Source organism: Crinia signifera, chromosome 6, assembly GCF_055691185.1.
Source record: "Crinia signifera chromosome 6, ASM5569118v1, whole genome shotgun sequence".
In the NCBI taxonomy this organism is placed as follows: Eukaryota; Metazoa; Chordata; class Amphibia; order Anura; family Myobatrachidae; genus Crinia; species Crinia signifera.
Window position 1 is genome coordinate 253616223 of NC_139222.1, and position 26728 is coordinate 253642950.

Sequence of the window (26728 nt, forward strand, 5' to 3'; positions counted from 1 at the left end):
CAATGTGTCTCAAGCAGTGAACACTGGACGGATTAATGTCCAGCTAATTACATTTTCTCTGCCTGTTACAAAGACAGATTGTGAGTAGGTATCACATTTTAAAAATCTGTAAAAGGGGGGATTTCGTAGGCTTAACTTCCTATGCAAACTATCTGCCAAAGTCTTCAACTCTTGTGTAAACTGCATGAGAGAGTTTATACAGGAATCCAAGCCTGAAGAATCTGTCCCTTTTACACATTCTCCGCACTTGAAACCCGTCCAATATTTTTTATAGTATTCTCTGTGTAAAATGCATAGTTATTTCCCCGTCAGCATACCCCTGTCTGTCTGGCTGAACTTTATATAACCCATACTATTTCTTCTTTTATCACCTACGTATCGAATATAATTTCCAGATTGCCTCCCTTCAGATCTCCGTGAGCGTTTTATAATTGTACAACAAGTGAGACACCATTACAACTGAGCGCAATAGTCAGAACAAGAAATAGGACAAGTGTCAATACATAAACGTATGCGGAGATGAATTTATAACATTAAAGGATAATGCTCAATTTTATGGCCTGACTTTTCTGTAAGTAAAAGCCATATTCACCGCGCTTTACTTTATTTGTGTGGAGTTTGAGTTTTGCTTAGCTGTTCGGTGAAATGGCAACTGAAATTGGGCAGTTTCTTCTCAGTAAAGGGCAGATGTGCGAAGCCTTGGAGAGTGATAACGCGGAGAGAGATAAACTGTCAATCAGCCCCTAAATGTAATTTTTCAAACACAACAGGGGCAGATGTATTAAGCCTGGGGGGGGGGGGGGGGAGATGTATTGAGCCTGGTGAAAAGATAAAGTGGAGATGAAGTAGAAGGTGATAACACACCAGCCATGTTTGAAAAATGACAGTTAGGAGACAGCAAATATTAAAGTATCCCCCGAATGTATTAGGAGGGACCGCAGCAGGAATCCCTCCTGTACCACCGCTGGGTGCCTCTCCCATAGGTTTCTATGGGGGATGCGAAGCTGCCCGATGTATCAACATCGGGCAGCAGTGCATCACATCCCTGGGCTACCGCCATTCTGAGATGGTCGTAGCCCATTTATCTTTTTGTAAGACTTAATACATCTGCCAACAGCCTGTAACATGGCAGTTGGGAGCTGATTGGCTAGTACTTTATCTCCATCCACTTTATCAGTCTCCAAGGCTTAGTCAATCTCCCTTCTCGCTCTTGTTTTCTCTTTATTTGCTGGCTTCCAGTGTGAGGAGTCAGCTGCTTTATGTTTCTTGTTTACAGTGACCTCTCCCACAATTCTCTCATGTCTCCTATATTTGAGTTGGGACCAGTGGCGGTCAGTGGCGTAGCTACGTTTTGGGCACCTCCCCGCCGTTAGGGGGGGGGGCGCCCCCCGCCGCCCATTCAAACCCCCCCAATCCCCTGCAGCCTTACCTTTCGCGCTAGTCCCGGCGGCTCCGTTCTTCTGCTGAGGACCACCACAAAATGGCCGCCCCCATACAGCAGACAGTTTCAGAGAACTGTCTGCTATATGGGGGCGGCCATTTTGTGGTGGTCCTCAGCAGAAGAACGGAGCCGCCGGGACCAGCGAAATAGGTAAGCCTGCGGGGGATTGGGGGGAGGTGTAACTATAGCACCGCAGCCCCCGGCGCCCCCATATGCACAGCGCCCCCCCCACGGTGGCGGGGGCTGCGGTTCTATAGTTACGCCAGTGGTGGCGGTTCCTCCCTGGGGACTGCTGCTGGATGTGCTACCGGTTCCCAGCACCTGTTTAATGTAATTTAAAGATGATGTGCCCAGTACATGTGCAGTAGCGGGCTTCTACATAGAAACATAGAATGTGACGGCGGATAAGAACCACTTGGCCCATCTAGTCTGCCCCTTTTTTAAACATGTTACCTCAAACCATATTCAATCCATATTTATTTGTAAGGATATCAATATTCCTGTCCCAAGCATGTTTAAATTGTACTACTGTATTTTCCTCTACCACAACTGATGGGAGGCTATTCCACTTATCTACTACTCTTTCTGTGAAGTAATTCTTCCCCAAATTTCCCCTGAATCTTCCTCCCTCTAGTGTCAGTGCATGTCCTCGTGTTCTGCTGCTCCTCTTCCTGTGAAGAATGTCTCCCACCATTTCAGATTGAAAGCTCTCATTGGTACATCAACATCATAAATGTTAGCAAAACAATCGGATTCCCATTCATGCAATTAAGATCCACTGATCTGGACAGGAGCACTCTTGGTACAGTACAATTGGACACTTTTGGGGTGACTGGGAGATACTGGAATCATAATGTACAGATGGATAAGAGCGTGGTTGCAGGACAGAAAACAGAGAGTTGTAGTAAACGGAGTACAGTCAAAGGAGGGAAAGGTTACTTACAAGTGGAGTACCCCACGGATCTGTACTTAGACCGGTGCTTTTTAATATCTTTATTGGTGATATTTCAAATGGAATTGAGGGTAAAATGTGCCTTTTTGCAGATGACACAAAGGTATGCAACAGGGTAGACACACCAGGAGGGGTAAAACAAATGATTGAGGATCTAGGCAGATTAGAGAAATGGTCAAGAGAATGGCAACTACAGTTTAATGCCAAAAAATGCAAAATCATGCACTTGGGTCTCAGAAATCCAAAGACTCAATATAGTATAAATGGCACTATAATGGAAACTACTGAGGAAGAGAGGGATCTAGGTGTCACTATTTCAGGGAACTTAAAAGCAGGTAGGCAATGTAACAAAGCAATGAAGAAGGCAAGTCAGATGCTTGGTTGCATAGGGAGAGGTATCAGGAGTAGAAAGAAATAAGTAATAATGCCACTGTATAGGTCATTGGTACGACCTCACCTAGAGTATTGTGTTCAGTTCTGGAGGCCATATCTCCAGAAGGATATAAATACATTAGAGACTGTACAAAGAAGAGCAACAAAAATGGTGCATGGCCTACATCACAAAACGTACCAGGAAAGACTAAAAGATCTTAATATGTATACTTTAGAGCAGAGAAGGGAAAGGGGGGACATGATAGAAACTTTCAAATATATCAAGGGCTTTAACAAGGTACAGGTGGGAGACATTCTTCACAGGAAGAGGAGCAACAGAACACGAGGACATGCACTGAAACTAGAGGGAGGAAGATTCAGGGGAAATGTGAGGAAGAATTTTTTCACAGAAAGAGTAGTAGATAAGTGGAATAGCCTCCCAACAGAGGTGGTAGATGCAAATACAGTAGTACAATTTAAACATGCTTGGGATAAGCATATTGATATCCTTACAAAAAAATAAGGATCAAATATGGTTTGAGGTAACATGTTTAAAAAAAGGGGCAGACTAGATGGGCCAAGTGGTTCTTATCTGCCGTCAAATTCTATGTTTCTATGTTTACAGTGCTGATATATAACTAAATATTGCTGGTGTAATACTGCAGGAATGAGACACTCGTGCTATGTTGATAATAATAAGATGCTGGTATGAAATATCTCTATATGCATATGACTATATCTATATACTGTACATACATACACATACATACACATATAGTGTCTTAAAAAGATGGCACTCAAGAGGTCTTTTCAAACGTGCTGTATTTCAAAACTGAGACCAATGTTTCGGGGCTGGCACGCCCCTTTGTCAAGGTGTGTAGGTGAATCCACCTACAGTTGTGCTCATAAGTTTACATACCCTAGCATAATTTGTGATTTTCTGGCCATTTGTCAGAGAATATGAATGATAACTCACTCATGGTTAGTGGTTGGGTGAAGGCATTTATTGTCAAACAACTGTGTTTACTCACAATTAAATCAACAGAAACTTCCCAAATGACCCTGATCAAAAGTTTACATACCCCAGTTCTTAATACCATCAATGACAGCTTGAAGTTTTTTGGGGTAGTTGTGGATGAGGCATTTTATTTTCTCAGATGGTAAAGCTGCCCATTCTTCTTGGCAAAAAGCCTCCAGTTCCTGTAAATTCTTGGGCTGTCTTGCATGAACTGCACGTTTGAGATCTCCCCAGAGTGGCTCAATTATATTAAGGTGGGTAGACTGAGATGGCCACTCCAGAACCTTCGCTTTATTCTGCTGTAGCCAGTGACAGGTCGACTTGGCCTTGTGTTTTGGATCATTGTCATGTTGGAACGTCCAAGTACGTCCCATGCGCAGCTTCCGGGTTGATGAGTGCAAATTTTTCTCCAGTATTTTCTGAAAACATGCTGCATTCATCTTGCCATCAATTCTGACCAAGTTTCCAGTGCCTTTGTAGCACACACATCCCCAAAACATCAGCGATCCACCTCGGTGTTACACAGTAGGAAGGGTGTACCTTTCATCGTAAGCCTTGTTGACTCCTCTCCAAATGTAACATTTATGGTTGTGGCCAAATAGTTACATTTTGGTCTCATCAATCTATATGACTTTGTTCCAGAAGTTTTGAGGCTTGTCCTTGTGCTGTGTGGAATATTGTAAGCGGGATGCTTTGTGGCATTTGTGTAGTAATGGCTTTCTTCTGGCAACTCGACCATGCAGCCCATTTTTCTTCAAATGCCTCCTTATTGTGCATCTTGAAACAACCGCACCACTTTTTTTCAGAGAGTCCTGTATTTCAGCTGAAGTTATTTGTGGATTTTTCTTTGCATCCCGCTTATTCCTGGCAGTTGTGGCTGAGATTTTTGTTGGTCTACCTGAACGTGATTAGTTTTCCACAGAATCCCTCATTTTCCACTTCTTAATTAGAGTTTGAACACTGCTGATTGGCCTTCTCAATTGCTTGGATATCTTTTTATATCCCTTTCCTGTTTTATACAGTTCAATTACCTTTTCCCGCAGATCCTTTGACAATTCTTTTGCTTTTCCTCATGACTCAGAATCCAGACACGTCAGTGCAGCACTGGATGAAAGATGCAAGGGTCTTTCAGGAGACCAGAAACTCACTGACCTTTTATATACACACACACTGATTACAAGCAAACAGATCCCAGGTGAGGATTTTTACCTTTAGTAGCCATTCAAACCCGTTTGTGTCAAGTTGTGTGCATGTTATCAGGCCAAAATCTCCAGGGTATGTAAACTTTTCATCAGGGTCATTTGGGTAGTTTCTGTTGTCATTATGATTTAAAAAGAGTAACCACAGTTGTTTGGCAATAAATGGCTTCACCCAACCACTAACCATGAGTGAAAGAAAAGTTTGTGAGTTATCATTCATATTCTCTGACAAATGGCCAGAAAAACACAAATTCTGCTAGGGTATGTAAACTTATGAGCACAACTGTATATATGCATGTAGAATACTGTTATAGGCCAGGATGGGGAAACATTGCCAGTCCAGTGAACTACACATCCCAGCATGCCCTGCCACGGTTTGAGCATGGTTAAATAGAAAAACTGTTGCAGGGCATACTGGGATATTTAGTTCAACAACAGCTGGAGGATTGAAGGCTCCCTATCCCTGTTATAGGCCAGTCTCTTTAGCCATTATATTTAGGCAGCTAAACTGCATATGAACCCTCCATTTATTGCGTTTGTCCTATTATATTTAAATATAAATTATTCATGTTAAAAAAATCCAGCTGTGCAGATATGTTTCAGGCTTCCGAGTACAGGAATCTACTTCAAAACACAGCTCCCCAGGATTCGCCTGTGTAGGTTCATACTGCAATCTACACATACTGTACAGGTCGGCGGACATAATACTGTATATCTTCTTTTATGTTCCATTTCATTGGGGTTTATTCAGAGGTGAGTGCAGTACCGATTTTTTTTCTGTTTCAGGTGCACAAAACATCTAGTAACCCTTACTGCGTACCCGCAAACCAAAGATTGGTGTTCACATTGGCCTATATTAGGATTGTTTATGATAGAAGAGACGTTTAAGGGGAGACATGCTTAACATGTATACAAATATATCAGGGGCCAATATAAGGAACTGTCAGGTGCCCTTTTTCTGTAAGGAAGAAATCTAGGACATGTGGGCAGTAGTATAGATTAGAGCAGAGGTGGGCAACAGGCGGCCCGCAGGCCGGATGTGGCCCGCGAGACACTTAAGTCTGGCCCGCCACACTGACATTTAGTGTAATATATATATATATATATATATAACATTACGTCAGATGGCATCATGTGTTGACCTTTTCTGGGTCAACCTTTTGTTTGTGTCACATTCTGACACACGGAATGTCCCCGAAATTCACATTCTGACACACGGAGAGAGACAAAATTCACATTCTGACACAGGGAATGAGCCGAAATTCACAATCTGACACAGGGAATGAGCCTGAAATTCACATTCTGACACAGGGAATGTCCCCGAAATTCACATTCTGACACACAGAGAGAGACGAAATTCACATTCTGACACACAGAGAGAGAAGAAATTCACATTCTGACACAGGGAATGAGCCTGAAATTCACATTCTGACACAGGGAATGAGCCGAAATTCACATTCTGACACACGGAGAGAGACGAAATTCACATTCTGACACAGGGAATGTGCCCGAAATTCACATTCTGACACACAGAGAGAGACAAAATTCACATTCTGACACAGGGAATGTGCTCAAAATTCACATTCTGACACAGGGAATGTGCCCGAAATTCACATTCTGACACAGGGAATGTGCCCGAAATTCACATTCTGACACATGCAATGAGCCCGAAATTCACATTCTGACACAGGGAGAGAGACTAAATTCACATTCTGACACACGGAGAGAGCCGAAATTCACATTCTGACACAGGGAATGAGCCGAAATTCACATTCTGACACAGGAAATGTGCAAGAAATTCACATTCTGACACAGGGAATGTGCCCGAAATTCACATTCACATGGAATGTGCCCGAAATTCACATTCTGACACACGGAATGTGCCCGAAATTCACATTCTGACACATGCAATGAGCCCGAAATTCACATTCTGTCACATGCAATGAGCCCCAAATTCACATTCTGACACACAGAATGTGCCCGAAATTCACATTCTGACACAGGGGATGAGCCCGAAAATCACATTCTAACACAGGAAATTTGCCTGAACATCACATTCTGACACACGGAATGTGCCCGAAATTCACATTCACACGGAATGTGCCCAAAATTCACCTTCTGATACAGGAAATGTGCCCGAAATTCACAGTCTGACACAGGGAATGTGCCCAAACTTCACATTCTGACACCGGGAATGTGCCCAAAATTCACATTCACACGGAATGTGCCCGGAATTCACATTCTGACACAGGGAATGTGCCCGAAATACACATTCTGACACAGGGAATGTGCCCGAAATGCACATTCTGACACACGGAATGTGCCTGAAATTCACATCCTGACACAGGGAATGTGCCCGAAATGCACATTCTGACACATGGAACAGTGGCGGAACTCCCGGAGGCAATGGAGTCATCTGCCGCCGGGCGCAAGCCTTAAAGAGGGCACTGGCTCCATTGCTCCCCGATGCTTCGCTCACTTGTAAAGTACCCTGTTAGTAGGCAGCAGCGCGGCGCGGCACGGCCCCCGTCCGCCCAGTCCCCCTGCCAGCTGGTTTGCTGCAGCAGCAGTACTCACTGTGAGTCGGTCGGGAGACTCGCAGCAAGTGCATTATGGGTTATGGGTCAGGTGACACAGCATATGAGCTCCCGGCAGCCCAGCCCCGCGCAGCGAGCTTCTGCCAGCCATCAGTCTTGCGTCCAGTCACTGGCTGACGTTGAGGGCCCCCAGATAGAAGCATCCCCACTGCGTCTTCCAGGCATCGAATTTGCGGTGCAGCCTACCCCCGGCCCCCCCTGCCCAGAAGCACATCTGCCACCGGTCGCGGGGAAGGCAGAGGCCGCTCTATGCTCCCGCTCAGCCGGGCATGCAGCGCAAATTGAAGCCTACACTGCTAGCAACATCAGGAGAAGCCTGTGAAGCAGCAGCTCAGTGAGTCCGAGGACATGGAGCTAGAAGGAGAAGGTACCTGTCACCCCCTCATCCTTCACCATCACCTCACACCCAGATGGCCCCTGCATTGTGTGCACCATCCAGAAGGGATCAGCACCGTCGGGCCCTGTGCAGGTTGGTACAGCCGCCCACCTCCCTAACCCTGAGTGCCTGCGTCCAGGCTGTAGCAGCACCAGGCTTGTGCCCAGTGCCCACCAAGCTCTCTTTTCCTGCCTGACACCCTCCTATATCTATGCCTGACACCCATGTCACCTCACCCCTCTCTCTGTCTGACTTCCCCTCTAACCCCCTCTCACTTTGTACCTGAACGCTCTCTATTACCCCCCTCTGTTTTATCCCTTAAATGATCTCACCCCCTTCTCTCTACCCCTGACACCCTCTTGACACTCTCTCACTCTCCCCTCTCTATCTTTACTTGACACTCTCTATCCCTGACTCTCGCTCTCCCCTCTCATTTCCTCACTTTAGCTTTCTATCAATGGGGGGCACCAACTTTTTTTTTGCCTCCGGGCGACATGGACGAAGTTACGCCACTCACATGGAATGTGCCCGAAATTCACATTCTGACACAGGGAATGTGCCCGAAATTCACCTACTGACACAGGGAATGTGCCCGAAATTCACATTCTGACACAGGGAATGTGCCCGAAATTCACATTCTGACACACGGAACGTGCCTGAAATTCACATTCTGACACACGGAACGTGCCCGAAATTCACATTCTGACACACGGAACGTGCCCGAAATTCTTGGTAGGTAACATGTTTAAAAAAGGGGCGGACTAGATGAGCCAAGTGGTTCTTATCTGCTGTCAAATTCTATGTTTCTATCGCTCAAGGGCCCTTCTGTTTTAAGACCTTCTTATTGCCTGGGCCCCCTATCTATATTATACCTGTCTCTATAATGGATTGCTATAAGACCTGTTATTTGTTACTTGAGCTTTTTGTAGCTAACGTCCTGCTGTCACAGAGTTGCTAAAGTGTGTTTGTATATACACTGTCCACTACACAAAGGGCCTTATTCTGATCTAAGCTCAGTACAAATTTGTTCTCAAAATGGGCAAAACCATGTGCACTGCAGGTGGAGCAGGTGTAACATGTATAGAGAGAGTTAGATTTGTGTGAGTTATTTTGTTTCTTCCCACCTGCAGTGCACATGGTTTTACCCATTTTCCAAACAAATTTGTACTGCGATCAGATCTGAATAAAGGCCTATGTTTGCTACAATGTGAAAATGGAAGGACATCATAATATATGACTTCAGGACTTCAAAAAAAGAATTTGACTCTTAATTTAACCTGTTAATGACCCCATACATTAACCCGAGGTTTCTCATTATTTGCAGCCTCGCATGCGATACCTCAGCAACTCGGCAGCTAGGATTGAATATGATAGATTGTATACAAACCTTTTTTATATGATGTATCATATACGGTCACATTCAATGCCCCTGACACAGGACCGTGCATCGGATTGGATTCGGAAGTAAATGTTATACAAAATTACACTTTTCACACGATATATTGGCCGATGGTTTGAAATCATGTGGAAAAGGGCCATATCGTACTATGCCTTAAAACCCCCATCCATTAGTGAATATCACATGCAATACCTGACAACTCATCTGTTAGGTCCCGGGCGGCAGGTTCGCCTATACGATACACCATTTGTGGTCTATTTGCATATGATATATCATATGCAACCCCATTCATGGCAGGGAAATCTGATAAATCCTTGTGGCAGCCATGACGATCTCTGAATCCGATCTGATGCGCATGGGACCGCACATCTCATCGGTTTCTGAGGTAAAAAACATGTAATATGACACTTTTCACTCAATTCCTTGTTTCAATCTGTCATGTAAAGGGCCATAACCGCACTAGGGGATGGGCACCACCTTCTGACGAGCATCAGTAAGAGCATTTTACTCCCATTATATTTTCAGTTTGTTTCGGTGCTCGGAGAGGAAAGGTTCATGTTTCTCGCACGAGGTTGTTAAGTGGTTCACAAAGACCTCCTGCAGAATATTCTGGAAGGCTGACCGAAGGGCCGAAATACTAACCCTATCAGCTGCAATGGGGCACTCCAGGACACGTTTTATGGGTCCACTTAACCGTGCCTTGGGCACATTTTAGGGCAGGAAAGAAAAACAACTGACTTAACAGAGCAATAACATAATAAAACAGTCTTAAAATATGTGTAGAGGTATGTGTGAACCTTAGTGCCTCGTTGTTGTAACCTGTTCCCTGCACACTGTTATTGATACCAGGACTTTTATCTTCAAAACTACTTTTTTTCTTTTTGTTTTTATTATTTGGTAAAGATGGGTCGGACATAATTGCATAGCATCAGCCCATCCTCATCCTCGGGAACTGTCTCCTAAGCACCGTAGGACTGACCTTTTTGATGTCAGACAGAGGCCACTTTCAAATGAAAGTAAATCCTGCATTCTCCAGAAGTCACGTTAATGTACTTTTCACCTGTATCTCTGAACTTCTGACTTTCTCTGCACTGCATAAGATGTCACTGGGGTATTTAGGTTTCAGTACTCCCAGTCTTTCAGCAAATCATTTGTAATGAGCGATGCTTGGAATACCGCTGTTTCCCCAGGGTTTCCAGTGTCCAGTTCATGAACTCCGTCTTGTTGTCACCATCTTACGTGTTGCTTGGGTTGCACTGAATCCAGGGTCGAGCTGAGCCATTAGGGCTCTCCCAAATTAAGGAATTGATCAGACAATTATCAGGCATAAAAATCGTTATATCAGTGGACAATGAGCCTGGTTCTTGTTTTTTAAGTAAACCATATTATCAAGGAATTGGGCAAGAACACGTTGCAGTCCAGGTGGGGAAGATAAATAGATGTTTAATATATTGTTTCTGTGCAGGGTAAATACTGGTTGTTTTATTTTTACACTGCAATTTAGATTTCTCATTGAACAAACCCCACCCAAATCTAACTCTCTGCACATGTTACAACTGCCCGACCTGCAGTGCAACTTGGCTTGTTCATTGATAATTCGCTTTACTTACAAAGTTGAAGCCCGATATTCAGCCTGTGCATGTGTGGCCATCTGCCAACCACTAATTAACCACATGTTATCTGACCATACTGGATAGGCCAATGATGGCTTATCTGCCCTGTTTGGCCACATGAATATTGCCTAATTTCTTAACAATCTTATAACTGAAATCCAGGAATGTAATGTGTCACCCTGGATGGGGGTGGGGGCGGTAGGAGGTTGTGATGGCTGAGGGTCATCGTCATAGGCTTGCCCCCCCACTATATATTGTCGGGACTCATTCTACTCACAAAGTAGGCAGATGGGTTTCTGGGATGACGGATGACTTGCCTACCCTTTTTTGGAGGCCTGGATAGTCATACGATTTTTGGGAGCCTCCTGGCGGATCTAGAGGAGTATGCAAATATAAACTTGAACACTTAGTGAAGATTTATTATTTTAGGCCATTCTGCTAAGTGTTACTATTCAAATTAAAAGTGTGTTTGAAGTTTGTTGAAGACTTTGCAAAACAAATTAGTATTACTCAAAATTGTGTTTGGAGGTGCACCTATTTCCTGGTGAAAGGTCATACCATACCATCATACCATGCACTCTGATGTAGGGTACACCCCAGAACAATTTGGCCTCAAAACACCCGATTTAGATACAATCTCAACCGATTGTATGTAAATTGGACATGTTTTAGGCCATTTCTGATCTGATTCCGATCTGATGCGTGGCCCAGCAGGTGGTTTGGTAATTTTTCAGATCCTACCCTTCAACTGGGTACCAATCGGGATTGGATCAGGAGCAGAGCGTATGCAGATCGTGCACTTCAACAGATTGTTATACGATCGTACGATCATCTTACGATCTGCTCCAGATCTCAGTCGTTCTGGTGTGTACCAGACATTACATCAGCAGCCACAATCTGATTCTATTTCACAGATTCTGTGATTTGATTCCCTGTATTGTTTGCCCAATCCATTCGATTTCTGTATTGTTTGCCCTATCCATCTGACTTGCCCATACATTACAGATTTGTTTCATTGATCTGCAGATTATTTTCCAACCATAGTTTGAATCTGGACATCACAAAAGTGTCCATACCATACATCATTATTTTACTAGTCACATGTAGAAAATTTTAAGAATGGACGGTTTTACTACTACTTCCTGCCACCTCACCCCCTCCCTTCTATTCAATAACCGTACTCTTCAGTACCCTCCTGTTTCCATGTGGTTGTAGACTATGGCCCTGGTTTCAGAAATACAGGTGAAAAAAGTAGTAGAGGCTCCCTTTATTTTTAAGGGGGTGCGTTTGCTTCATTCACCATATCTGTGCAATATGGTTGGCCATGAAGTAGTTGTAGCACTGGCCGATGACATGTAATTATCTCCTGTTGACCATATAGCAAATGAGCTCTGCTATCGACATAATTCCTGGTGTATGCGGCAGGAGTTATGGCAGATGCTACCGGTAAAGACAAATGCGAAGATGGTAACCATTATACAGGTTGAGTATCTCTTATCTGAAATGCTCAGGACCACAAGCATTTTGGATAAGGGATTTTTTTGGATTTCGGAATATTTACTTACTTGGTCCCCCGGCGGTGCCCCAATGGTCCCCCAACGTACACAATGTCCCCTGGCTTCCGCAGCAGCCATCAGAATCCTCTTCAGCGAGATCCCCCGGTCCCAAGGATGCATTGTGCAGGTGCGCGGGTGTGCCGGTGATGTCACTGGCGCACCGTGCAATGCATCCTTGGGACAGGGGATGCCGCTGAAGAGGATTCTGATGGCCGCCGTGGACAGCGAGAAATGAGGTAAGTATAAAAAAAGGGGGGGGGGGGTAGGAAACCCCCCCTCCCCCCCGAAATATTTGGATTATTTCAGATAAGGGATGTACGGATATGTGCTACTCAACCTGTAATCCCAGCAGCGAATGGCAGAAGCATCTCCATTGGATGATAAACCATGATGACCGGCAACCATTGGTTTCCAATGACCATTCCTACTCCATGCTTTGCCTCTGCATGCAGCACTGGGGAGGGGTGGGGTGTCAGGAAGCATGGCCAGATGACCAAAGAACTATTCTAGTATATTTTATTTTCCAGCTTTCCCTTTAACGCCCTCCTTTGCATTTTCTGCTGAAACCTTGTACTGCGGCTGACATCAGAACGTCTGCCCGGCCACATTACTTATGTCACACAGGGATTTCCTCAGTGCCGTCTGGAACTGCAGGGCGCACCAGCCTCAGCCAGACAAACCATTGATTGTTGCGTCATTCACACAGCAGTGCAGCAACGGACGTTTCGCTCTCCCTTTTTTTTCAGCTGGCAAGAATTCCAAAACAAGTAGCAAATTATTTAAAACAAATGTGTACAGGGTGAAGCCAGCTGCCAGATTAGAAGTGAAAATAAACTAAGTGAAAGGAAACTGCCCAGTTCACAGAGAGGGCAATAAGGATATAGTGCAGCCAGTCCCTGACACTTCTGCCTGCAGATGCTGATAGACGTCTCCCTGAATATCCTACTGCTACAAATCTCCCTATAATTCATTAAGGAGAAATGTTCCTTGCAACATTTCACTCCTATTTTAGCACCCTTTGTTTTACTTTCCATACTCGTTGGGTTCATCCTTATGTCAGACCAGCCTGTTCATTCCAATGAATCGTAGCCCTTCATTCCTAAATAGTACAGCGACTCCTCTGATGGAAAACTCAATGCTTCACTTCTCCGCAGGTGTTTTAACAGTCTCTTAGGAGTGACTGAAGAAAGGAACGATTTAAGCCCCAAAAAACATATATAACCACCAGTAATCTGGGTATGTTGTCTGGCAAGCCATAGAACGCAAGATATAAAATACTGTATAAGGGTGCGTTACTGATTTTCTGTTCTTTTTAAAAGATATATCATCAATGCCAGCAGTTCCAAACCTTTTTTCTTCTCTCCTGAACCCCTTGATTAGGCTTGTCTTTTGAGAGTACCCTTCCTCACAATTTGAAATATCCACAGTACTTAAAAGTGGAATGGAAGCGAGCGGTATGTGTTTCCTTATCTATTCTCTCTACCCTCTATCCTCATCCAGCTTCATCTGTCTGCATATTTGGCATCACTGGCACGGTCTTCTCCTGGTTCACCTCATACCTCTCCAATTGCTCCTTCTCCGTTTCCACTCCGAGCTCCTCCTCTCCAACTACCCGGCAGCCAGTCGGTGTTCCCCAACTGTCAGTCCTCTCCTCTTCTCCCTCTACACCTCCTCTCTGGGCACCCTCATCGGCTCCTACGGGCACCTTTATGCTGATGATACCCTAATCTATCTCTCCTCCCCCGACCTATCCCCATCACTCCTGTCCAAGGTCTCCGAATGCCTCACGGCCATCTCAGCCTGGATGACCCAACGCTTCCTGAAACTAAACATAGCTAAAACTGAACTTCTAATCTTCCAACCCCCAAACATCCCCTCTTCTCCTACTATCTCCATCAGCATTGGTGAAACCGACCAAACGCGCTGCCTCTGTGTCATCATTGACTCCTCCCTCTCTTTCACCCCCACATTTTTTTGCAACACATCATCACAAATCATGGAGCTATGTCAAATCTCCCCTTCCATTGCTACAAAAATCCATTTGAAAATGATGTAGTTGGCATAGCTGCAACACAGCGCCAGGGTCTGGGGTTCTAGCATGATCAGGGTGATATCTGAGTAGGGATTATGGTTTCTCCATGATTGTGTGGGGAACTTCTGTCTAGTCCCAACAGTTTTCAACACTGGTTGATGAGGGCAGGATGAGATCTGTGTTGGGAACAATGGGTAAGTATACAGCCGGAATGGGGACAGGACAGAGCAAAGAGAGGGCAAGGAGCAGGGCAGAATGGGGTGGGCCAGGAAGTAGGGGTGTGGATCAGTTGGTCACCAGCAAGTTGTTAGATAGTCATTAGGTCGCACCATTAGGTCGACTGCATTTAGGTGGACATGTGTCTAGGTTGACATGCAGGAAGGTCAACATGAGTGTAGGTCGACATGGGTTAGGTCGAGAGGGTCATAAGTTCGACAGGGTCGTTAGGTCGACAGGGCAAGGCCGACAGGGTCATTAGGTTGACATGGGTAAGGTCGACAGGGTCATTAGGTCGACATGGGTAAGGTCGACAGTGAAAAAGTCAAATTTTTTATTATTATTATGATTATTTTTTTACCCTTATGTCGACACAGTCAACATAAACACTCAAATGTACCACCGCATCCCCTCGCATGGCTCGCTATGCTTCGGGCACGGTGCCTCACTACGCTCGTCACACTATTCTATTCTCCCACCACGCCCTAGTGGATGGTGGGACATGAAATACACCCTGTCGGCACATGTCGGCTCAAAACAGTAAAAAAAAAAAACATGTCGACCTAATGACCCATGTCGACCTAATGACCCTGTCGACCCAACCCATGTCGACCTAATGACCCTGTCGACCTAACCCATAGCGACCTGTTGACTCTGTCGACCTAACTATGTCAACCTAAAGTCTTGTCGACCTTACTGCATGTCAAGCTAAACTCATGTCAACCTAAACTCATGCCGACCTACTTGGTGGTGACCCAATGACCGTATCCCGGAAGTAGACTTATGTGCTGCATGTGCTTGGTCCATTAACAGTCACAATACCGGTTGAGTATCCCTTATCCAAATATCCGTTATCCAAATCATTCCGGAAACCATAGTCTCTGAAATATAAAAATATTCTAAAATATGGAATAATCCATTATCCAAAATATTTCTGGTTCAGTGGCGTAACTTCAAATATTGCGCCCCCCCCCGCCAAAGGTTTCCGGTGCCCCCCCCCCCCCCCCCCATCGCCCACCCGCCACCCTTATACTTACTTACTCAGCAGAGTCCGGCTGTCAGCGATGCAGGTGGGAGCCGAATGGAGAGTTGTGGCTGCCGCCGAGTAGCTCCATGGGGGTGTGGGGGGGATTTGCGACCAGCCCCACCGCTCACCTGCTCTATGGCGGGGTGGAGGCGGCTATGCGGCCACCGCCAAGTTGCTACATGGATGCGGGGGTTGGTGCGGGCGCCACTCACCTGGTTGAACAGGGGGGGCCTTCTCCCAAGTGCCACCCTCCAGTGGCCGGTGCCCCCAGGCAAATGCCTAATGGTGGTGCTGGCCCTGAATTTGCCACCACTCTTTCAGCTTGGCCAGGCTACTCATCTACCTTCCCCTCTTACTAAACCTTTTTTTACCACAACCCATATTAGGAAATTTACTGAGATGGGAGTTCTTCTGAAGACGGGATGTTGCCCATAGAATGCAATCAGATTTTACTTCTTATATATTAGCACCTTCTAGAAGATAATAGATAGAATCTGATTGGTTACAATGATGTTGCGATCAGGGCTGAGCCGTTTCCATCACTTCCAGGAATCCTTGTTCTTCTTTACACTAGGGATAGTTCATAATGACATTGGCTGTATGTTTAGGGTCATTGTCCTGCTGCAGAATACATTTAGAAGAGCCAATCAGACGCCTCCTTGATGGTATTACATGATGGATAAATACCTGCCTGTATTTCTCAGCAACTCCATTTGCTGAAATGCAGTCACCAACTTGAAAGGGACGTTTCAAACCAGGGGGGGTGTTCTAACATCCGCACCCAAGCTCCGCCCCCTATCGCCGAACATCGCATTCATAATTATCACATATGCACTAACATATGCGATAATTATGGCAAAGGACAGCTCTTGCGTTAAGAGCTGTCCTTTGCGATAGAGTCAGCGGGTCCCACGGGGACCCAGCGGCTCTCACCTCCCTCCCTCACCCGGCGCTGCTGCTGCACCGGGCTCAGGTCCGGGCAGCACAGCTCTGTGCTGGCCGGACACGGGTGAGGGGTGATGCGGGGCGGCGGGGGTCCGTGCGGGGCGGCGGTGGGTCGGTGCGGGGCGGCGGAGGGTTGCGGTAGAAGCCCATAGGCTTCTATGGGGCATCGCCCGATTTTTATGGCGATGCCCCCCCGCCGCGGTAACCCAGCAGGGGATGCTTAGTGCATCCCAAAATGCGGTAAAAGCCCCAAAAACAGGGGTTTTACCGCATTTTTAGCTTAGAGAATCTCCCCCCAGGTGAAAGCCAGCCACAGAACCTGTGTAATTGATATGTGTCCCAAATTAAAGGGATGAGTTGGTAACCCTAGTTACAGCTAAATATTTCAGATTTGACTCATCAGTACAGAGCACCTGCTGCCATTTTTATGCACCATACTTCATATGTTCTTGTGTATAGTTGAGTCGCTTGTCCTTGTTTCCATGCTGAAGATATGTTTTTTGGCCAGTTTTCTTTCATGAAGACCACTTCTGTCAACACATCTCAAACAGTAGATGGACTTTCCTGGGTCTCACTGGTTTCTGCCAGTTCCGAGCTGGACATCTTACAGTTCGCAAAGTGAAGTAGGGTGTGTCTTTCACCTGAAGTTTCCTCTGCTGACTACTGTATCTATGGTCCTCTTTGTGCTTCTTCAAAAGAGCTTGAAGTGCACATCTTTAAATCCAAGTCTGCTTTGAAATCTTTAAATAGACCTCATTGATGCTGTAAAACTACCTTGTGTATTGTTGCTGTGCTCAGTATTGCCATGGTGTATAACCTGTGATATGAAACATTCTTGCACAAACTCACCTTTGTAGCAGTTTCTATTCCTCACCCAGTTTTAAGACTGCTACGACAGTTGGTTCTGACTGTGTTGGAACCTACATATGGAAATGATGATCATTATCACCTGTTTGGTATGATTGGTTAATAATACATCTGACTATAATCCTACAAACACCCTGAATTTGAGCAAGTGTACCTAGAAGAATTGATGCTGTTTTATTACCATATTAAAAACTGAATTACAAAATGAATGCAATAAATAAAATATTCCGATTGATTTATTGCATGTAAATTTTTGGTACTTGTTTCCTAGCACGGCGCCCATCGCATCGTATACCATAAGGCATACAATGGTATGCGATGCGATGTTGCGCGATGTCAGCCGATGTTATACAATTTAAAATTGTATACCATCGCATTGTATGCCATTGTATGCCATATACAATGGTATACGATTTTAAATTGTATAAGCACCATAATGGGTTTTTTCAATGTTAAATGGTCCCCCTATAAGATTATTAATTGTATAAGCACTGTAATGGGTGCTTACAATGTTAAAAGCACCCCCCCACGCCACCCTCACTATCAACACCAACCCGAAGCGTGGCAAGTGCAGCGAGCCCGTGAGGGGCGGCGGTACGTGTCCTCCGACCCTTTCATACCACCACCATCCACGTCGGGGTGGAGTTGATCTTATATAGTGTGGCGAGCGCAGCGAGCCACCGAGCCCGAAGCATGATGAGCGCAGCGAGCCCCGCAAAGGGATGCGGAATACATGTAAAGTAATACACGTCCCCTCGCGGGGCTCGCTGCGCTCGTCACGCTTCGGTCTCGGTGGCTCACTGCGCTCGCCACACTATATAAAATCAACTCCACGCCGACGTGAATAGTGGGGTTATGAAAAGATCGGAGGACGCGTACCACCGCCCCTCGCGGGCTCGCTGTGCGCACCACGCTTCGGGTTCACGTTGATAGTGGGGGTGCATTTAACATTGTAAGCACCCATTAGGGTGCTTATACAATTAAAAATCGTATAGGGGGGCCATTTAACATTGAAAAAACCCATTAGTGTGCTTATACAATTAAAAACCGTATAGGGGGACCATTTAACATTGAAAAAACCCATTAGTGTGCTTATACATGTCTAATTGATATATACTTTTCTGAAGATTTATTGGTGATATATACAGTCATAATAAATGTTTTAGTTTGGTAACTATGGTGTGATTACTAAACCCAGGATTCTTAGGTTCTAACCCAGGGGTTCTCAAAGTCAGTCCACAGTTCACGTTTTCCAGATCACCTGGCAGGTGCACAGATGCATTCATTACTCACTGACACATTTTAAAAGATCCACAGGTGGAGCTAATAATTTCTCTTACGATTCTGTGATGAGACCTGCAAAACATGCACCGAGTTTAACCCCTTCCTGACAGAGCTAGTTTTTGCGTTCCTGACAGAGCCATTTTTTTCAAATCTGACATGTCTCACTTAAGTGGGGATAACTTTTTTTTGCTTTTACTTATCCCAGTGATTTTGAGATTGTTTTTTCGTGACACATTGTACTTCAAATTAGTGGTAAATTTGGGTCGATACAGTCTGTGTTTTTTTGTGAAAAATACCAAAATGTCGTGAAAAAATGGAAAATTTAGCGATTTGCAAAATGTTAAATTTTCTGCTTGTGAGACAAATAATCATACCACTCAAAATAGTTAATAACTAACATAGACCATATGTCTACTTTATATTTCCATCATTATTTCAACTTCCTTTTAATTTTTTTGGACACTAGGAGGCTTACAATATGAATAGCAAATTCTCAAATTTTCAAGAAAATTTCAAACACTGATTTTTTTAGGGACCAGTTCAGTTCTGATGTGACTTTGAGGGACTTGTATGTGAGACACCCCCATAAATGATGCCATTTCAAAAACTGCACCCCTCACAGTATTCAAAACAGCATTTTGGAAGTTTGTTAACCCTTTAGGTGTTTCACAGGAATTAAAACAAAGTGTAGGTGAAATTTCAAAATTTCATTTTTTTTGCAGATTTGCAATTTTAATACATTTTTCTAAGGAACACAGTACATTTTACTAGAGAAATGTGACTAAAAATTGATTCCCCCAATTCTTTTGTTTTCATAAATATCCTATATGTGGCCCTAGTGTGCACGTTGACCAAACCACAGGCTTCATAATAGAAGGAGCACCTACTTGATTTTGGAGACTCCTTTTTATGAGATTATTTTTTAGGCACCATGTAGGTTTCTAGGCACCATAAGATGCTAAAATTTAGGAACCCCCCCACAAGTGACCCCATTTTGCAAACTACACCCCTCAGGGAATTCATCTAGGGGTATAGTGTACATTTCAAACCCCCAGGGGTTTCACCAATTGTGGTACAACTGGGCAGTGAAAATGAAAAATTAAATTTTTTACACAAAAATGCAGTTCTGGCTCAAAATTTTTCATTTTCAGAAGGAATGAAGGAGACAAAGCACCCCAAAATCTGTGCCCCAATTTCTCCCGAGTACGGCAATGCCTCACATGTGACCAAAAAATACCAGTTGGGTGCATGGCAGGACTCAGAAGGGAAGGAGTGATTTTTGGATTTTGCAGCTCAGATTCTGGTGGAATTTTGGTGGGTGCTATGTCGCATTAGCAAGACCCCCCAAGCACCAATACAGTGGAACCCCCCCACAAGTCACCCCATTTTGCAAACTACACCCCTCAGGGAATTCATCTAGGGGTATAGTGTACATTTCAAACCCCCAGGGGTTTCACCAATTTTGATACAAGTGGGCAGTGAAAATGAAAAATTACATTTTTTTACACAAAAATGCAGTTCTGGCTCAAAATTTTTCATTTTCAGAAGGTATGAAGGAGAAAAAGCACCCCAAAATCTGTGCCCCAATTTCTCCCGAGTACGGCAATGCCTCACATGTGACCAAAAAATACCAGTTGGGTGCATGGCAGGACTCAGAAGGGAAGGAGTGATTTTTGGATTTTGCAGCACAGATTTTGGTGGAATGAATGGTGGGTGCTATGTTGCACCAATACAGTGGAACCCCCCCACAAGTCACCCCATTTTGCAAAGTACACCCCTCAGGGAATTCATCTAGGGGTATAGTGTACATTTCAAACCCCCAGGGGTTTCACCAATTTTGATACAAGTGGGCAGTGAACATGAAAAATTACATTTTTTTACACAAAAATGCAGTTCTGGCTCAAAATTTTTCATTTTCAGAAGGTATGAAGGAGAAAAAGCACCCCAAAATCTGTGCCCCAATTTCTCCCGAGTACGGCAATGCCTCACATGTGACCAAAAAATACCAGTTGGGTGCATGGCAGGACTCAGAACGGAAGGAGTGATTTTTTGGATTTTGCAGCTCAGATTCTGGTGGAATTTTGGTGGGTGCTATGTCGCATTAGCAAGACCCCCCAAGCACCAATACAGTGGAACCCCCCCACAAGTCACCCCATTTTGCAAACTACACCCCTCAGGGAATTCATCTAGGGGTATAGTGTACATTTCAAACCCCCAGGGGTTTCACCAATTTTGATACAAGTGGGCAGTGAACATGAAAAATTACATTTTTTTACACAAAAATGCAGTTCTGGCTCAAAATTTTTAATTTTCAGAAGATATGAAGGAGAAAAAGCACCCCAAAATCTGTGCCCCAATTTCTCCCGAGTACGGCAATGCCTCACATGTGACCAAAAAATACCAGTTGGGTGCATGGCAGGACTCAGAAGGGAAGGAGTGATTTTTGGATTTTGCAGCTCAGATTCTGGTGGAATTTTGGTGGGTGCTATGTCGCATTAGCAAGACCCCCCAAGCACCAATACAGTGGAACCCCCCCACAAGTCACCCCATTTTGCAAACTACACCCCTCAGGGAATTCATCTAGGGGTATAGTGTACATTTCAAACCCCCAGGGGTTTCACCAATTTTGATACAAGTGGGCAGTGAACATGAAAAATTACATTTTTTTACACAAAAATGCAGTTCTGGCTCAAAATTTTTCATTTTCAGAAGGTATGAAGGAGAAAAAGCACCCCAAAATCTGTGCCCCAATTTCTCCCGAGTACGGCAATGCCTCACATGTGACCAAAAAATACCAGTTGGGTGCATGGCAGGACTCAGAAGGGAAGGAGTGATTTTTTGGATTTTGCAGCTCAGATTCTGGTGGAATTTTGGTGGGTGCTATGTCGCATTAGCAAGACCCCCCAAGCACCAATACAGTGGAACCCCCCCACAAGTCACCCCATTTTGCAAACTACACCCCTCAGGGAATTCATCTAGGGGTATAGTGTACATTTCAAACCCCCAGGGGTTTCACCAATTTTGATACAAGTGGGCAGTGAACATGAAAAATTACATTTTTTTACACAAAAATGCAGTTCTGGCAAAAAAAATTTCATTTTCAGAAGGTATGAAGGAGAAAAAGCACCCAAAAATCTGTGCCCCAATTTCTCCCGAGTACGGCAATGCCTGACATGTGACCAAAAAATACCAGTTGGGTGCATGGCAGGACTCAGAACGGAAGGAGTGATTTTTTGGATTTTGCAGCTCAGATTCTGGTGGAATTTTGGTGGGTGCTATGTCGCATTAGCAAGACCCCCCAAGCACCAATACAGTGGAACCCCCCCACAAGTCACCCCATTTTGCAAACTACACCCCTCAGGGAATTCATCTAGGGGTATAGTGTACATTTCAAACCCCCAGGGGTTTCACCAATTTTGATACAAGTGGGCAGTGAACATGAAAAATTACATTGTTTTACACAAAAATGCAGTTCTGGCTCAAAATTTTTCATTTTCAGAAGGTATGAAGGAGAAAAAGCACCCAAAAATCTGTGCCCCAATTTCTCCCGAGTACGGCAATGCCTGACATGTGACCAAAAAATACCAGTTGGGTGCATGGCAGGACTCAGAACGGAAGGAGTGATTTTTTGGATTTTGCAGCTCAGATTCTGGTGGAATGAATGGTGGGTGCTATGTTGCACCAATACAGTGGAACCCCCCCACAAGTCACCCCATTTTGCAAAGTACACCCCTCAGGGAATTCATCTAGGGGTATAGTGTACATTTCAAACCCCCAGGGGTTTCACCAATTTTGATACAAGTGGGCAGTGAAAATGAAAAATTACATTTTTTTACACAAAAATGCAGTTCTGGCTCAAAATTTTTCATTTTCAGAAGGAATGAAGGAGACAAAGCACCCAAAAATCTGTGCCCCAATTTCTCCCGAGTACGCCAATGCCTCATGTGTGACCAAAAAGTGGCAGGACTCAGAAGGGAAGGAGTGATATTTGGATTTTGCAGCACAAATTCTGGTGGAATGATGGTGGGTGCTATGTCGCATTAGCAAGACCCCCAAAGCACCAATACAGTGGAACCCCCCCACAAGTGACCCCATTTTGCAAACTACACCCCTCAGGGAATTCATCTAGGGGTATAGTGTACATTTCAAACCCCCAGGGGTTTCACCAATTTTGATACAAGTGGGCAGTGAACATGAAAAATTACATTTTTTTACACAAAAATGCAGTTCTGGCTCAAAATTTTTCAATTTCACAAGGAATGAAGGAGAAAAAGCACCCCAAAATCTGTGCCCCAATTTCTCCCAAGTACGGCAATGCCTCACATGTGACCAAAAAATACCAGTTGGGTGCATGGCAGGACTCAGAAGGGAAGGAGTGATTTTTGGATTTTGCGGCTCAGATTCTGGTGGAATGAATGGTGGGTGCTATGTGGCATTAGCAAGACCCCCGAAGCACGGTGAAATTATGAACCTAATATTCCATAGATGTGTGGTATAATTTAAAACACTCCTTTATACATAGGCCGGGTTTGTCGGGGCAAGTGTCACACTGGAAAATAGTTTGCTTTCTTATTCCCTTTTTATAGCAAACTTTGCACCTTTTTTGTGTCCTGCCCTTTTTTCCAGTGGAGGGGATTTCATCAGGAAAATGCTGCCCTGGTACAATACGGGGGCCAGTACTAGAAGTACTGGGGCCCTCTGCCTGCTGGTTCCCAAATATTAGGCCCTTTATGACTTCCTCTTGAAAGTGCATAAATGTCCCCCTCTGGCCGGTAGAACGGAATAGCACGTAAGCGTTATACAGTGCCATCTGGATGATATACACGGCCACCTTCTTGTACCAGATTTTTGTTTTCCGCAGGGCACTGTACGGCTTCAGTACCTGATCTGAAAGATCCACTCCGCCCATGTACCTATTGTAATCCAGGATACAATTAGGTTTGGAGGTGTGGGTACTGGTACCTCGTACAGGGACGGAGGTGGTACTGTCTCCGTGAATTGTTGTCAGTATAAGGACATCCCTCTTGTCCTTATATTTGACCAACAACATATTTTCGTTGCATATTCCCCTGCTTTCACCCCTTCTCATTACTTGGGCAATGTGCGTTTTTGGGAGGCCTCTTTGGTTCTTGCGCACAGTACCGCAAGCTGCTGTACCTCTTGAACCAAGGGCCTTAAACAGGGGGATGCTAGTGTAAAAGTTATCCACATAGAGGTGATAACCTTTATCCAGGAAGGGGTGCACTAAATCCCAGACAATTTTCCCACTAACACCTACGAGGGAGGGGGGGCATTCTGGCGGTTGAATTCTTGAATCCTTCCCTTCATAAACCCTAAACCTGTGGGTGTACCCTGAGGTGCTTTCACACAGTTTATACATTTTTATGCCATACCTTGCCCTCTTACTGGGAAGGTACTGGCGGAATTTAACCCTTCCTTTAAAATGTATAAGGGACTCGTCGATACAAATAAATTTTTCAGGGATGTACACCTCTTCAAATTTGGCACTGAAATGATCAATGACCGGCCTGACTTTGAATAGCCGGTCAAAGGTGGGATCATCTCTGGGTGGGCACTGTGCATTATCGGTGTAATGTATAAATTTAAGAATTGTCTCAAATCGAGTCCGGGGCATGGCCATACGGTAAAATGGAGTACTGTACAGAACATCTGTACTCCAATATTGCCTAATTTCTGGCTTTTTTACTATGCCCATATGAAACACCAGACCCCAAAACGCCATCATCTCTACTGCATCTACAGGGGTCCACCTAGCAAATGATGACGTGGGGTTTTGAGCAATAAACTGCTGGGCATATAAATTAGTTTGGTCCACCATTAAATTTATAAAATCATCAGAGAAAAATAATTTGAAAAAGTCAATTTCTCTGAGACCTGTGGAATCAAATTGGATTCCTGGCATGGCCAAAAACTCAGGAACCTGGGGCTCAAAATTGTCTGGTGGTGGGGTCCATACTAGATCAATTATTGGGGGGGGAATCTCAGCTGATCTACGGGGGCGTCTTTGAGGGGGTCCCTCATCACCAGAGGAGGAAGAGGAGCTTAAGACGAATCCTTCAAATTCCCCGCTTGCATCACTGGCTGTGTCAGAGTCAGAGGCTAGCATGGCATATGCCTCCTCCACTGAATACATTCTCCTGGATGACTGGGAGGACATTTGGGAGGACATTTGGGAGGACATTTGGGAGGACATTTGGGATGCCATTTTTATTTTTGTGTTACTGGTAGTGAAATGTTTCAACACGTGTATAGTGTAGGGGGGGGGTACAAACTTTATTTCAACCCGGGGGGTATGTAGTGTGTAGTGTGTATGTAGTGCAGAAAAAAAAATACTTTATACCAATAAAAAAAAAAAAAAAATGAAGGGGTTAAAAATAAAAAATTGAAGGGGTTAAAAAAAAAAAAAAAGGTCCTGCGCCAAAAATTGAGCACAGATGTTGGTCAGTAACGTCTGTCACTGAACAGCGCTCAAAGGCAACAGGAATCTGATCAAAAAAAAAAAAAAATAGATCAACCCTGTGCCGAAAAAGCTGATCAGTGATGTACGTCACTGATCGGCGCACAGTGGCCACAGGACACCCACAAAATCAGTGTGTGTAAAAAAAAAATTAAAAAAAGACCCCACAGCACTCACAAAAAAAAAAAAAGGTGATCAGTGATGCGACACTGATTACCAGTGAGGGACAGCAGGTGCACAACCTTTGGTGCAACTGACAGTGCAACTGGCAGCAACTGACAGGTATATATATAAAAAAAAAACCTCTGCGCCCCCAAAAAGTTGCTGATCAGCACAGATATACTGATCAGCACAAAAGGGGGGGTAGCAGACACAAAATATACACTCTCTATCACTCTCTGTCACTATCTCTCTCTATCTCTCTATCTCTCACTATCTCTCACTATCTATCACTCTAGGACACTGCAGCAGCAGCACTGACAGTTATATGTATAAAAAAAAACTGCACCCCCAAAAAGGGGGGGTAGCAGACACAAAATATACACTCTCTATCACTCTCTGTCACTATCTCTCTCTATCTCTCTATCTCTCACTATCTATCACTATCTATCACTATCTATCACTCTATGACACTGCAGCAGCAGCAAAATAAAACCCCTGCACCCCCAAAAAGGGGGGGTAGCAGACACAAATCTCTCTATCTCTCTACCTCTCACTATCTATCACTATCTATCACTATCTATCACTGTATGACACTGCAGCAGCAGCACTGACAGTTATTTATATATAGAAAACCCCTGCACCCCCAAAAAGGGGGGGTAGCAGACACAAAATATAGCTCTCTCTGTCACTATCTCTCTCTATCTCTCTCTATCTCTCTCTCTATCTCTCTATCACACTGCAGCAGCAGCAGCAGGAAGTCACAAGAAGTCAGATCCAGGAAGCATCCAGCACGCTACAAGCAGTGAGTAGGTGATCAGGTAAGGTATTTGCAAGGATCAGGTAAGTATTAGCAAGGATCAGGTCGGTATTCACGGCAGGCAGGCACGGTGACCGTTCTGCACGCTATTCCAGACCGGAATGGCGTCTGCAGCGCAGTCACCGTCAGTTTAAATGTCGCGCCTTGGCTGTGATTGGTCCGTGGGTCCCACGGACCAATCACAGCCTTGGGGGCAGGTGGGGTGAGGGTGGGGTGAGGTGTCATCGTCACCGATGACCCCCTCATGCCCCCTGACGCCCGGCGGTGATTGACACCTGTGTTACCGAGCGTCTGATTCGCTGGTAACACAGGAAAACGCTGTGAATGGCTGTTCACACTGAACAGCCAATCACAGCGATCGCCGACGGGGGGGCGGC

At 44.7% G+C, this 26728-nt stretch overlaps 1 protein-coding gene across 3 annotated transcripts in view; it reads left to right on the plus strand.

The window, feature by feature from the left end:
* Positions 1-26728, plus strand: part of LOC146007268 (uncharacterized) — a 50688-nt gene that overhangs the window by 18473 nt on the left and 5487 nt on the right. The window lies entirely within an intron of this gene.